This window comes from Hippoglossus hippoglossus, chromosome 10 (genome assembly GCF_009819705.1).
Source record: "Hippoglossus hippoglossus isolate fHipHip1 chromosome 10, fHipHip1.pri, whole genome shotgun sequence".
Classification (NCBI taxonomy): Eukaryota; Metazoa; Chordata; class Actinopteri; order Pleuronectiformes; family Pleuronectidae; genus Hippoglossus; species Hippoglossus hippoglossus.
In genome coordinates, this window is record NC_047160.1 from 266,679 (window position 1) to 282,963 (window position 16,285).

General features: G+C 40.2%; 1 protein-coding gene across 4 annotated transcripts in view; it reads right to left on the reverse strand.

Moving 5' to 3' along the window:
* The window catches only part of LOC117769674 (storkhead-box protein 2-like), a 91,421-nt gene that overhangs the window by 15,800 nt on the left and 59,336 nt on the right, over nt 1-16,285 (reverse strand). The window contains exon 1 of one of the 4 annotated variants that reach the window (XM_034598748.1): nt 4,543-4,930. The exons of the other annotated variants lie outside the window; for them this stretch is intronic. The gene's annotated coding sequence lies outside the window, so the exon portion shown is untranslated. Of the gene's footprint in view, nt 1-4,542; nt 4,931-16,285 lie in introns of those variants that run through there. 4 annotated transcript variants of the gene reach the window in all.

Sequence of the window (16,285 nt, forward strand, 5' to 3'; positions counted from 1 at the left end):
AAATAAACCAGCTACATTTATATGACAATTCCAGTTTAGATTTCTACGACTTTTCATAAAAACAAAAAAAAGTTAGTTGTATATGTAGCACTCAAAAGAGCCATTTTGCCCCCTCTTCCCCCAAATAAAATTTGTCTGGAGCCACAAAACATATTTGATAACACAGCTTATAAAGTTTTATATATAGTTATACTATATATAATAAAAACTATAGTTTGTTGCATTTATGAAATTATAGAACGACAATAACGAAAACTGTTGACATTTTATTGCTATTTTTACCTGTTACAAAGGAAAACACCAAACTCTTATGAAGAGGAGAACAAAATACACAATGTGTAGGCCTACTTTGAAATAAATTAAACACAGAACTATGCAGGCCTATTTGAGTCCTCCCCATATTTGTGGGAAATGTATAAAATAAGAAGTAGCCATCTTTGAAATAAATAAAAACCTTTAGCTGCAGCCTAAGAGTTTAAAAAAATATATTTTAGTTTACGAAATATTAAAACAAAGCAGGTCAGACTGGAGGCGGACACAGAAACTTAAGTAAGTCAATTACCGGCTGCGCGCTGTCTGGGAGTGTACACGCACGCACGCACGCACGTGATTGTTGTGCTGCTGTGTCATGTGAAATCAGCTTTACACAGTTTGCAGCTAACAATCTCTGAAGGCTTTAATGTAATGGCTTTAACAACCCAAGCCATGAAAAAGTACAGTTCTCTTTGTTTCTTTCCTGGCCAGCTCCGGTTTATTTTGCCTCACCATCAAATATTGTACTTGGGGTGTGTTTGTAGTGAATCTAATCATACATGTCAAGTTTTGAGGCAAATGTGCAGTGACATTACAACCACCTCCTGTTTGTTGTGGTCCAACATAAAGGCTAAGAGGCACAACATGGCGTCACCAATGTCTCAAGGCTTCCCTGACCAAATTTGAGGTGGATCAAATGAAAAAGGTACGCGAATCATGTCAACGTATAAAATATGGTACTTCCCGTCAAAGCTAGGGGGCTTAATCTAAAAATCCCACTCATTACATATACCTAATTTGAAGTCGATCAGATTGAATCTGATCGAGGAGTAGGATTTCGTAGCACCTGTGAAAAAGCTCAGAATCATGCCAAATTTGCATTTTATACCCGAAAAAGACAGCTTGCTGTCAAGTGTGGCGTAGAGTGGCAGGAGGATTTTGTGTCTTGGCATGATACACGTGTGCCAAATTTAATTTCTCTAGTTGAATGTAAATGAATGGGATGACCCCCAGTGAACATTTGTAGGGGGCGTCACTTGCCAAATATTGTCCTTGGGGTGTTAACATAGTGACTCTCATCGTACATGTGAAGTTAGATGCAGACTGGACAATACACATGGATGTGGCGAATCCTCGAAATCATACATTTTCGCTAACAGAGCCAAGGAGTCCGTTTAATTTATTGTTTTAATTGTGTGTGGCATATTATATTTATGTTCTATTTATTTAGGCTATCTTAATATTATATAATATAATATATATATTCAAATGTCAGACTGAATATTCTCAAGAAATAAAAGTGCATTGTTCTTTGAAAGGGTTATTATGCTATAATCAGTGGTACAAAATGGTTTCAAGATGATGACATCATTCCCTCTCTTTTTATTATTCTATTCAATTTGATTTATATAGTGCCAAATCATGATATACATTATCTCAAGGCACATTACATAGAACATCGAGACCTTAAAAATCATAGAAACCCAACCGTTCCCACAATGAGCAAGCACTTTGGCGACTGTGAAGAGAAAAAACTCCCTCATTAACTGGAAGAAATCTCGAGCAGAACCAGACTCAATGTGGCCTCGACCGGTTGGGGTTAGAAGAGAAACTAGGAGAGAGTTGGGCTGAAAGGGGGGGAGAGAAGAGAGAGATATATGGGGAGGGGAGAAGAGGGGGAGATTATTTTCCCTCTCTGTTCCTTTGCATCACAAATGTTTTTTTGCCAGTCTGTCTCTTCCTCTGAATTATTTTCTCTGTCCTATCCTAATATAATTTATCATAATAATTTCTGGAACAATATATCATTCAACAAAACGAGTTCCGTGGAAACCCAGCTCCCCACAGCATTAAATTTGCCGCTTGCAAATAATTCAGACTGTGTCAAAGCAATAACGATGGGTGTTTTTATAGCAGCAAATATGCAACTGTTCTCTGCTGTTGAGAACGCAGGGTTCAAACACACATTGGAAGTAATCAAGCCCTGTTACGAAATTCCCTCTTGTCCGCATTTCAGCCAGCAAGTCACATCATACCAGCCCTCAACATTGACTTCAATTGTATTGGATTCTGCTCCAACAAAGATTACCCCTGAGACTCCAAAAGTGTTTTGTGAACTCAAACACTTCACCCACCCCTCTATCGACATAGGGGTGAGTAGATAATGAGTGAATTTTCATTTTTGGATGAACTATGCCTTTAATGGATATTTATTTTACTATTTTTATTTAGTTATTTGTGAGTTTTTATTTTGTTATTTTATTTTTGTAAAAATTACTTAGGTAAGACAGACACATCCATAGCTAAACAGGTTTGAATAAAAAGAAATAAGAAAATCAGTTTAATGATTTCTGTTCCCCTTCTACTGTACGGAAAACATGCCAAACCGTGACCTCAAAACCGAGGTACATACTGAACCGTGATTTTTGTGTACAGTTAGACCCCTAACACAGACGTGTTCACAACAGCAGCAGGCAGAGACATTTTTAAAGTCAAATTTAATGCTTTTTAAGACCTCAATAAATGTAATTTAAGACCCAAAAATGTCTAAACATTTTCTTTGATAGATTTGTTTGTTTAATTTTTTGTTTTGTTTAATATAACATGTTAGATTATGCCTTTAAAATAACAATGTAAAAAAGGTAATATTGTTTTAGCTATTTGTATTTAGTTTAGGTAGTTTATGCTGTTGTTTTGAAGGTACCGAGCACCAGGTGATATTATATATATGGTTAGGTGGGCATAGGCAGCCAGGCACCGGGGAGCAAGAGACACAGCAGATGTCATTGCTTTGTTTGCAAAAAAATGTAAATAAACCACACAAAACGTGACGCCTGCCTGGACAATGGAATTATTCGCTGCGAAAGATTTACTCCTGAGGTGCCTAAGTGGCCACACACACACACCATTGTTATTACTATTTGTAGGTTTGTTGTTTGACTTGAACATAAAACTAGTTTTCTATTACATAACATGTGGCGTGCTCTGCCAGCATGAGTACTTAATATTCAGCCTAGAAGAAATCAACACCCATTGGATTTTTGCTATTAGAAAAATAAAACTGTCCTCAAGTTTTAAAGATGTTTTTATAGTAGGACACTGCGTGACAATTTTCCTATGAGCCTTAAATGTACCGCCCGCAAACTTAATACTTTGCAGCAAATTAATTGTCAATTTAAGACCTTAATTACTTTGATTTTAATTGATGATTTTCTAAGGAGACGCTGGCACTGTGTGGCTGTGTTCACATATCGAATTCTCCTGAATTTCTACGGACTATATACTAGGAAGTAAGGCGGAGAAAGTCCGTAGAAACTACGGAGCCTCTCACTCTGACATTTGCGTTCACACATCCTGCACATGCACACAGCAAGAGCAGAACAAAAAGAATAGACACGAACGAAGATGTTAAGAGTTTTTAACTATAAGGGCAGACGCCAGTATGTTGTATAAGAAAGATGTAATGTCCGCAGCAGAATTACTATGATACGTCCTGCCCCTGCCTGCTGGTCCACCCCTCACTTGAATGTTTCGTAGAGTTCCCATGTTGTGAAAGTGTCTAAGCGGAGTGTCTCCTGCTTGTTCATGTGTGAAAGATATAGTCCGGACCCATTTGTGAGGACATGTCCAGAGTTCATGTTTGAAAATGGCTATAGACAGATCATACTGTAGTACTTCATCACAAACACTTTGAGAGTTGCTTGTCAGAACGCATCAGCACAAGTATATCTGCTCGACGTAAAGAGGAGACATTTTGTGGCAGCAGCAGGCGTTAGATTAAAGCCATGCTCCCTCCATTTCCACTACACTAGCCACCCCACAGACAGACAAGAGCTTACAGGACGGGGAAAATAGTGCGGAGGAAGAGACAGGCTGGCAAAAAACACCTGTGATGTAGAGAATGGGAACACAGAGGTGAGATAATAAAAAGAGCAAGAATGATAGAGCATCGATCGTCCATGTCTCTCTATAAGCAGTGGTAGTAAACAATTAGCAAGGCGCCTTTGTCTACCGTGTTAAACCACACCCTCCCCCTTTTTGTAATGCTCGCCCTTCACTGGCTGCCTCTCTCGCTCTCACCCTCCATTTATGTCTCCTACCTTTCTTCAATTCCTCATTCTTCTCTAAACCTGTTTTCTCTCTGCTATAGCACATTTCCATCTATCCCTCTCTCACACTGCCTCGCTATGTTAAGCTATGACGCTAAGCTGCTAATACTAACCAGCAACTGCTACTACATTCTAGCCAATGAAGACAGACAGACAGAAAGACAGACATACAGACTCATACCTTGGCTGTTAGTAATCCACTCCTATACTAAAACCAAAGTCCACTGGTGAGCTTTTCAGTGTAGCTTCTGATGGCAGCGTTGTGCTGTCTGTCTCACAAACGTACTCGCCCCCCCCCCCCCCCAACTCTCTCGCTCTCTCTCTCTCTCTCACACGTATTCTGCACCCTCTCTCTCTCGTACACACACGCGCGCGCACACACATCGTCATTCTCGGTTCTCACCCTCTCACACACAAATGTGCATTCAGTCTAGGGATACCCATAATCCTTTGCGCCACACAAAGACAAGGGGGTGTGACCAATCAAACACTGCCTCACTCTGAACCGTTTTTTTTTTTTTATTCTCCCTCACTGTGCAATGACCACTGACTTACATGCTGGTGGGTGGGCTGCCAAGAAGGAGACCATGACAAAGCATCCCCAGCTGCCTTTTGTTGCAATCAGTTACCAGGTTTTTGATAAGGGAGTATTTCCTGGAATGAGAAATAATGGAGAGAGGGAGCCAGTGATTGGTCTTTGCCTAGAATTTTGGGTTCCTTTAGCACCCACTACTTGTGGCTTTTTTGGAAAGGATGGGATCTTTCTGTACAGGTAACAGTTGGGTCAATGACAAATTTAAGGGAGAGTTAACCAAAAAATGAAAATTCCCTCATTATCTAACTCACCACTATGTCGATTGGGGGATGGGTGAAGTGTTTGAGTCCATAAAACACTTTTGGAGTCTCAGGGGTAAACAGTGTTGTAGTCAAATCCAATACAATTGAAGTAACTGGGGACTCCTTCTTCAGACATAATAAAACAGAAAAAAACACAATATGCCTCGTAACTGCTTGTGTAAATGATAAATGGTTTTGTATTTCTATAGCGCTTTTCTAGTCTTGATGTCCACTCAAAGCTCTTTACATTACATTACATACAGTTTTACATTCACCCATTCAAACAAACATTCATACAGTGCATCTATAAGCAGCACTTTGTTGTTCTATGAGGGGCAATTCAGGGTTCAAGGACACTTCGGCATGCAGATAGGGAAGACTGGGGATCGAACTGCCGACCTTCAGGTTGGAGGACGACCACTCTACCCCTCAGCCACAGTGTGGTGTCATCCAAGTATCCTGAAGCCCCGACATTCAAATTCGACTTGAAACGGCGTCATTTACACCATATTTTAAGCCTAAAAGTCCCCTATGGAAGTAGCGATGCTAGTGAATGTAGCGATGCTTACGTGCACCTCACGTGTGCCCTTCAGCGAGAGCTTGTGTGCAGTGTCTGCCTGTTTCCGGTGTGTATGTATGAACATTAACAGGGTCCCAGAGGACGATATCAGTTGACATTTAGGCCAAAACATGGTGCAAATGACACCCTTTCAACTCGAATTTGAATGTTGGAGCTTACGGACACTTGGATGACACCACACGAGCAGTATTTTATTTATTTTTTCTGTTGTTTTATTACGTCTGAAGAAGTAGTCACCAGTTACTTCACTTGTATTTGATTTGGCTGCAACCCTGTTTACCCCTGAGATTCCTAAAATGTTTTGTGGACTCAAACACTTCACCCACCCCTCCATCAGCATAATAGTGAGATGACAGAATTAAAATTGTTCCCTTTAAGCTTTTCAAAAGGTATTTTTTAAAAGCCTTTTTAATATAGATGTAGTACATGTTTTTGAGTCCAGACAAATGTGTTTAATCAAGTCTCCTTTGTTAAATAAGTTTTCAAAATGCTTATATTCATTTATTTACAGTATTTTCAACATCACCACCCAAAAACTGTCAGGTGGCACAACCAAATGTTTGTAAAGATATATATATATATTTTCAAACAATTTAAGTGAAATTGTTGACAAGTATCCCTTAGTATCTAAACTGCCTAACCCATTATTATTTTGTGGTGTTTTTTTTGTATTTACATTATTTTAAGGTTTTTGCTTATTTGCCAGCTATTCAGTATTTTAATTATCAAAATTTACATTTAAATGGTAAATGGTCTGTATATATATATCACTTTTCTAGTCTTGATGACCCCTTAAAATAGGCTTATTTCACTTCATAATGACAGGTCACAACCTCAGGGTCAGACAATATCAGGACATTCTGATATAAATAATATAGAAAAAGAAATTTCACAGTTTTTCCTTTAAATTCATGTTGATATTGAAAAGAAACTAACCGTTTCCTAAGACTTAATTCACTTCATAATGACAGGTTACGACCTCAGGGTCTCACTCAGGAAAAACTGTATAAATGTGATATTTCCTAGGGCTTTTACTTTAAAGTTTAAACTACACAATGTCACAAATACTGTAAATCTCAAAGATTTCCTTTTTATTTTACAACATGTTAGTACCACTTTATGCTTCTTCATACTTTCACTCTGATACATTTCAAAGATAATTATTGTATTCTATACTCCATTACATATATTTGACGGCTAAAGTTACGTTTAAAATGAAGATTTTAAACAATAGAAAGACTAAACCCGCGTTTTCAAAACATTTTTCGTTTCTGAAAAAGCAATTTAGTAATTTAAAATGTCTGAGTGATCCAGTATCTCACCACAAACAGAAACAGAAACAAGCTCTCACAATATATCTAATGTCCCTGTACTGTATATCATAGGCAGGGCGCCCTATACATTCACTACGCAAATTAATCAAATTTGGGTAAACTACAGAAAATAACCTGGGTTACAGTACTATTATTACTATTTTCTAAGGCAGAGTCTGGATTGCAGCACGATGATCGTACACTTAACACAAAAGTCTGACTCCTCCTTACATTTGCTTTATGCCACAATTATTCAAATTCACTGCTTTCACTGATGCTTTCACATGTTGTGCACACGTTTGAAAACATCTAGGCTATCATCATTATTTCCAGCATGTGAGAAAGTGTCTTACACAGACAAGAGACACTTTCACACCATGTCTGGAGTTAATATGTGAAAACAGATTCACCCTGCTCTTTAGTCAACAATGCTGCAGCTTCTGATACAGGACAGTAACAAAATTATTTGTACGCGTCTTCTTTTAGCCTCGAAAGCTGTTGTTTTAGATCTACCAGCAAGTTAATCATAGCAAACATAATTATTTCTGTTGACTGAAATTCGTATTGTCTATCACAACAGACCCATGAAACAATACAGAGACACAGGTTGCCACACTGACGCTTTGGAGACGTAGTTCAGCCATAAACTGGCACATGTTGGCACACAGATGTCCTACTCAGCATCTACTAAATCTGTGGGCACACAGTTGTCGCACGGAACGCTGAAAGCACATGTAAGAAGAAAAGGTGTGTATAACATATTTAAAAATACTACTAAAATTAGTTCATAAAATAAAACTGTTGTCTACACCTGTAAAGAGTTCTCCACTTCTGCTGGATGTCTGCTAATAAACCACGGCTTGAATTTCTGGAAGAGGAGGATAGCTATGACGCTGAGTCATAGAACAGTTGTTCTCCCTCCCTGCCTGGGGGTGGTGCTGTTCCCCTGCTCTGTGTTTTTTCTGTGTCTGTGTTTCTGGTCCGGCAGGTGATTGGAGGATGGGCTGATGGAGCTGACTTTAAAAAGCTCACCTGCCGATGCCGGTTGCCTTTGTCTTTTTCCTGGCTCCCAACACGACCGTGCATTCGTTTGCTGTTCGTCTCTTTTGGATGTAGGGAAGTTAGTTTGGTATTATACTGTAGATTGTTTTTTTTTGTTTTTTTGGCTATGCTCTTCCTGACGTTTTGTTTACTACTTGATAGATAAAAGAAATCACCTATGGTTTTGGACTGCAATTCTGCTGTGGCACTGGTCATACTTGGGAGTGGGGAAAGAGGGGAGCCTACTTATGTTATGCACAGGTTGCTCCTAGGCTGGGCATAACAAGGAGGAAGAGGATGAAAACAATCTTTCAAATATCCCACAGCTGCATGACTCCAAATTAGAGCCTGGTGACTCCATGACAGAGCCATCTCAAATTAGGTAAGGTGTTACTCTCACAAATTTAGTTTGTGGCTATAATTTAATTAAGCAATTGTGAATACAAAAGATGTAAAAAACGTAAATTGTGTTTGAGAGCTGCCTCAAAGACCTCTTCCAGACCTACCCAGTATGCAAGCAGGAATGTAAGCTGCAACGGTGGAGACGGGGAACTTTTGTCTCCTTTAGTCAGCTATGCCCAAACTGCCAGTAAACCAGGAAATGGCAGAGCCAGCCGATCAGGGGAAGCACCCCTGTCGGAAATCTTCAGTTAATTGCTGCCATTTATTTTACTGGTGGATCCTTCATCTGAGGCAGACAGGTATTGTAGCATACTAGGATGTTTCTGAAACCTGCAATTAATCACAAATGGAAGAAGGAACAGCAATTGATTTGAGCATTTAAAACAAAAGAACAAAATTGCAGTGGGTGGAGATATGAGGGCAGACTTACCAGGTGAAGAATAAAACATTAATAATTCAATGGTTTTAATTCAGTATTCATTTCACATGCTTATTGCTAATTACGTAAAATCTACTTTAGTTTTGTAAATGATCTGTACACACACACACACACACACACACACACACACACACACACACACACACACACACACACACACACACACACACACACACACACACACACACACACACACACACACAGTGCATCTATAGGCAGCACTTTTTTCTCTCAGGGACAATTCAGGGTTCAGAACTTTCCTAAGGACACTTCGGCATGCAGATGCAGAAGACCGGGAATCGAGCCACAAACCTTCTGGTTAGAGGACAACTGTTCTACTCACCCTCGAATTCGAAGTGAGAACACACCTGGATTCACCACAAGCGAGTGGGAGGGTTAATGATGAATTTAATGCGCGACAGACACAAAAATAAAGAATAAACTAACAAAAATATAAATATCTACGGGTGAAAAATAGCAGTGACACACACGTAGAAGACAACAACAAAGATGTCTAGACAGTTTGTGGTGATAAGAGCTCTGTAGGGTTTTGATGGTGGTTAAACTCTACAAAAAGATGAAACAAGCTGCCTTGAGGTGTAAAGCATGGTGGTAGAAGTTAGGAGCATCAGACAAGCCAGGATCTTTGGTTCAAGAGCTCTGAATTTTGCTTATGTGAGTAAAAGGGTACAAAAAAGACCCACATGTCTCACCACAAGGACAATAGAATACTGGACAACAAAGAAGTCACATAGGTGCAGCAGACTTCAGCAGTAGAGCAGAGCAGAGAAGAGCAGACAGTCAACCTGACCCCCTCTTTCTCTCTCCCTCACTGACCTCTCCCCTGGCTTTTTCTACCATGGCCTCTGCCCTCCCTCATTACACAGTGACACTCCCATAATGACTTTAAAACATGAAGAAAATGCATAATTAACTGAAGAAATACTACAAACTAAGCAAAAAAGTCCCTTCTACCGCCCTCCTCTCTCTCTACCCTGATTAACCTAACAAGGTAATTGGCAACTGCTGGACTCCGGTGGCTGCATTCATATCTGTGTACTCACACCCCGTAAGTAGACATCAAAGAGAGAGTGGTTAGTAGGGGTTACAAAATAAAAGCACAATATACCAAAAACGTATTTCCTGTCTTAATCAGTGTTGTAAAACTTTACAGTCAATGTGGGTGTGAGTATGTTTTTCACCTCAGTGAGTTGGATGCTTTCCAGCTCCCTCACAAGCTGACGACTGTGTCAGGGTACCATAAACGCATTCACGTGATCTCCGCGGTGGAGTTAGAACGTCACTTCCTGCTGCTCCACCTCTCACCGAAATAATGCAGAGGATTTGTTGCTGTTGTGAATGTGTCTGTGCATATTACCTCCCGCTGCATTGTGCATGTGTGAAAGGCAGACTCTGGGTAAACTCTGGACCCATTTCTCTGGTGATGTCTGAAAACACCTTAAGAGTTAAATGTGAGGTAGAGCCTTCAGCTACCAGGCTCCTTTCCTGTGGAACCAGCTCCCACTCTGGGTTCGGGAGGCAGACACCATCTCTACATTTAAGGTTAAACTTAAAATGTTCCTATTCGATAAAGCGTATAGTTAGGGCTGGATTAAGTGAGCCCTGAACCATCCCTTAGTTTAAAACAAGCCAAGGTTTACTTAATATCTTACTCACACATAGAGTAAAAGAATCAAACATCCACCCAATTACTATCTCAGACAATGCTCCAATCACCCTTAAATCACTAACAGGAACAGACCCACACCCACCACCTAGATGCAGCTTTAATATCTCACTTTTGAAAGACCCAGATTTTATAAAGTATTTTTAAAATGAATGGGCAAACTTTCTAGCAACTAATAACACCACAGACATAATGCACTCTTTGAGTAATAGCAAAAGTAGTTTTAAGCGGCAGAATAATAGCATATTCCACAAAGAAAAGAGGAAACTGCAAGAGAACATTTTCTACAGCTGGAGGTGAAGAGACTCGATGCCGTGGCCTCTCAAAGACCTACAGATATAATCAACAAAGACTTACTCAGAACCAAACACAAACCTAATAACCTCCTCAACAAACAAATCGAATACAACCTTCTAAGACTCCATCAACCTTTTGAATTTTACAATAAAACTGGTAAACTCTTTGCAAACAACAAACTGAAAAATCTAACATCACATCAATTAAATATACCTCTGAAAACAATGTACAAGAGCACTCTACAATAAATGAAACATTGAGACTTCATTACTCCAAACTGTACACCCGGAACCATTATACAACACCCAAAGACGCAAATGGCTTTCTGAGGAATGTCTCCCTCCCTTGACTAAACCCAACCCAGGAAGAGAATTGGGACAAACCCCTTGCTCTAGACGAACTGAAGAATGCAATAAGTACTCATGCCCAACAATAAGTCATCAAGTTAAGATGGATACCCATTAGAATTTTATAAGAATTTCTGGTCCCTTCTCTCATCATTATTTTTCTAAATGATTTCCAAAATCCTGCTCAATCCCAAATTTATCCACCATATGAATACGGCCGTGATAACACTCATCCCTAAACCAAACAAAGACCCAACACAGTGCTCCAAATACCACGAATGTTAAAATCAAAAGCAAAGCATTTGCATCTTGAGCCATCATTCTAACCCTGGATGCTGAAAAGGTTTTTGACAGGGTAGGGTGCTCATTTTACATACAATTTAGTATAATACACCCTCACCATCTGTAATCACTAATGGACAGATATCTTGAGCATTAGAGGGGGACGTGAGGCTGGAGTAGGCGGAGCCATAAGGACAATAACAAGCAATCCCAAAGAAACAACAATGCCATCCCATAGCAGACAGATTCCCTGACCTGCAGTCTGAAAATGGTCCAAAGAGGAAAGGCATATAACCCGCAATGGGCGATTACCCTCCCGGGTCTGGGTGCAGCTCAAAGCTAACACTCCCCTAAAATAGAAAAATAAATAGTTAAAAATTAAAAAGGTGTCCCCATGCTGGCTGCCTCACAAACCCAGAACCTTATCTTTCTTTATGGGAACATCCACATATTGGTGGAGAGAGAGCAGAACACCCTCTAGTCTGCAGCAATTAAAGTCACAAACCATCAGCTACTAGCCTTGCAGCTAAATATGTGTTAGCATCAGGTAGGATATAAACAAAGATGATAACCACTAAGGCTGTAACAATACTCCAAATCCACGGTTTGGTTTGGACCCCGGATTTTGAGCTGCAGTTCGGTTCATACTTTTTTTTTTTTTTGAGGGGTTATGTAGTGTAAGAAAAAGCCAGGGGAAATTTCTATGTTTTATCAAAACATCAGAAAAGAGAAAACACTAAAGAACATGTTAGACTTGACTTCACATAAAACTACGTAAACAAAAATAACCAAAGAATAGGAAAGAGGGTGTGTCTCCCACAGTCTCAACTTTATAAAGTCTGTTTCAGGCTCCCCGATAAGCCCAACAAAAAAAAATCTGTTTCGGGTTTAATTGCTGATCTTCAAAGACCAACAACTGAGTAAAGGAAGCGTCCATGTTGCTTCAATAACAGCGTTCCCATAGACAATATGTGAAGGGCACTCACGTCGATGGTCAAGTTGGTCAGTCAATCGGGCATAAGTCCGCCAGCAGCTCCAGGGAAACTACAAAGGGAATAAACAATCCACCAGATGATTTCCTCCTGACTCCAACTTTAGAGACGAATGGTCTGCTCCCGAGCGGTGACAACGCACTTTTGTAAATGTAAAACAGATGATCCCCCCCGACCTTGACACTCTTGGGGTGTGATTGAACATACATACGCACACACACAAAAGGCTGAACCTGCTGCTGTGGCAGCATGTGGGGTTGGGCAGGGAGACGTGTCGCGGTTTCGACTTCTCGTATCGCAAACCAAAACCGTGGACGTCGGGACTGCCATTTTTATTTTTGTTTGAGAATCCTTAAAGCCCTGATAACCACAGTAGGGAAATTCCTGGGGTGGAAGAAGGGGTGTAATGACAGCGTCTCCACATCAGGAGTACAGACTGTGCAGTGGATTTTGATGTTATTACACCAATTGTGTTGAGAAAAATGCAGACACCGCCACAACAAGGTGAAATGATAAAGACTGACCTCAGAGTCTGGGCAGGCCTCATTGAGCCAGGTTTCAGTCAGAGCGGTGACACAGGCGTCTCTGAAGACCCTATCCACCTGACACTTGGCATGGAATAAGTCCCTTATATTTCGGAGGGAATGTACATTTGCCAGTATGATGGACGAGAGAGGGGGTCTGAAAGGACGCTTCTTCAGTCTCGTGCATACACCTCCTCACTTCCCTCTCTTACATGGATGGATTAGCGATGTGGGAATACCTGCCCGTTTTGTGTTTCAGAGGACAGATGATAGTAATTAGAGAAGAACGTCCCGGCTTTAGGTGAGTGAGTTGTAGCCGTTAACCTCTGGTTGCAGCAGTGCTGAGCTGTTATCAATGATCCAAAGCACATAAGTGTGATCCAGACAATTTTGCATTGTGAATGAAAAACTAGACGAGGGTGATACCTGATGTTGGGACATGGTTTTTGTGAGACCAAAGTTCGGCCTATATGCGCAGTCAAAAGCCTGAAGCCGCATGTCCCTTTGTTCCGGAGAAAACCAGACCCTCCGGAACTCAGTCTCCCAGGGGGCATCAACGTCACACAGAGGTGTGAAAAAACCCCAGGGACACAAGTTTCAACTCCTATTGGTCACTCTGGGCCCCATGACCTGTGAGGTCACCGGGCCAATATAAGGCCTGTTCCCCTATCTTCTCTCTCTTTCTACAATCCCTCCAAGGAGAGAAGGCTGCCCAGCCTCTTTTCCTGCATCGCCGAGTGGAGAAGCCTGGCTTCTCCAGCTCACATCTTCTCTTTCCATCCAACTCTTCGAGAGGAGCTCAAAGGTGCAGCTTCCAGCTCATCTCACCAAGGAAACCTCCTCGCAATCCAAACTCGACCAACCTCCTAGCAGCGACGCAATGTCCTGCAGGAGAACTTCAACCAGCAACTGAGCTGCACAGCGCAACAGAACTACGAAGGCAGTAGCCACACAACCAGCAAGACGATTTCACCGTACTGCGAACTGCACAGCAACCTCTTTTCGGACGGGTAACACAACTGGGCTTAATAATTATACTAGGCTAAGCAAGACTGTTTATTCGATTCTGTGTGATGTTTATAAGTTTGATTTGTGTTGTGATATTTTGGTTATAAGTTATTCAAAAGTAATGTTAGTTTGTTATGCCCTTCACAGTCTTTCTGTGCATTTCAATCTACACTATTTCTCTAACTTGGCACAAACACATACACAGACATACGCATAAATCTTCACCTAATTATCTCTACATGTCGTAAACATTCCAATAGGGGGGGAAGGGTGTTATCTCTTTGGCCAGCCGCCATTTTGAAAGCATGCTGACTCACACAGACACACACACATGCATACTTACATACCTATCTTTGTTTAGTAAGTACACCGTTAGTAATTTGTGTTTTTATACTTTATTATATTCATAATAAATGTTTTTCTTTCACAAATGTTTTTTTATTAATGTTGCATAAGTGAATTTTGCATCTAGAATCTAGATGGTAATTTTGGTCTTAGTTATTAATTTAATTGTTAATCAGAGTTCCAAATTTGTAGTTAGTACTTTTATGAGACTTAATCTCTTAGACTTAAGTGGTGCCCCGAGGTAACTTTAATCAATTAAAGTTATTATTTAATATTAATAATACAATATTAATATTTTATATTTTATTTTGATAACCAAATTTATTGAATGCCGAAAGGCACACCATTTTATGGTATCACGTTTAATGCATTACACTGAAAACTCAAAACATCACAAAACAAGACTTGAGAGATGGGACACGAACGGTAACAGCAAGACAAGAAGACTGACTGCGACATCGAAGCAGAACATGCGCCCAGAACATTAGCTATATATAATATAAGATCTTGCTATATTTGCCCAAATCACTTCTGGAATTAGGGGCAACTGGTGGTGACAATGTGAATTTTATAATTGGACTAATTGGTTTCACATTTTAAACACTTTAATTGGAGTTACCAATTACCCATGTCTTAAATTAAGCCGTTTTAAAGTTGCAGTGTGTAGAATTTAGTGACATAAAGTGGTGAAGTTGCATGTTACAGCTGAACACCCCTCACCTCATCCTCCCCTTCCAAACATGACAGAGAACCTGTGGTAACCTTCAGTTTTCATAAAAACTCAAAGGGTGTTTAGTTTGTCCAGTCTGGGCTACTACATGAAACATGGCGGCCTCCATAGAGAGGACCCCCCCCTCATGTCAATAAACAAGTATTTCAATATAAAGGGCTCATTCTAGTGGAAATAAAACAACAATTTGTATAATTTAGATGAAACACACTCGTGAAAACATCACTAGGATTATTTTATATTAAATCTCTGTCAATAGATCTCTTTCCCCTAGATCTTACACACTGGACCTTTAAACATTTTTAAGAGTGTATCTGTAGATGGAATGCATTGATTTTGATGGTTATTGATATTACTACTCTGAGTTGCTCGGTAGTCAGTTCATGAACAAATATATTTATCACCATTAGTTCTCCCTGCACAGCATCCATTAGGGGGCTTTTGCTTCCTTTTCCCCCTCCTTGTGTGTTTCTTTTTCCTGGGAGCCATTTTAGACCTCCTCTGACTCATTATTATCTATTGAGGAATTTGCCCCTGGTCCCTAATTAGTGCCTGAATAGGGCCTGAGCACCTACAGTGCAACTGATGTGTTTATTTAAAATTTTCAGGCAAATGAATCATGTTTTTCAAGGCCTTAGACATGCTCAAAAACTCCCCAAAGTCTGCAGAAAATCCAAAAGTGGTGAAATTGTACGTATTCTGGAGTAATTTGAAATGGGCGTGGCAAAATGGCTGAACAGCGCCACCTCAAACGCAGCCCCTGAGTTTGCTTTCACCGATCTTCACGAAAATCGGTACATAAGTGTATCATGGCCAGACGAACAAATAAGTCTCACAGAGCATTATGAAAAACGCCACAGGTAGTCGCCCATTTTGGATTTAGTAGCCATTATGGTCATTTTACACATTGTGTATTTTAACAAACTCCTCCTAGAGCTTTCATCAGGTCAACTTCGGTGAGTGTCATCTAAACAAGATGGAGATTAAAACTACCTAGATTTTCGATTTTTTGGCACAAAGTGTGAAGGTGGCGTGGCGTCAAAAATGTATTACTCGCCATCAAAACAGGAGATTGTTATATCTCAGACATACATGATCCA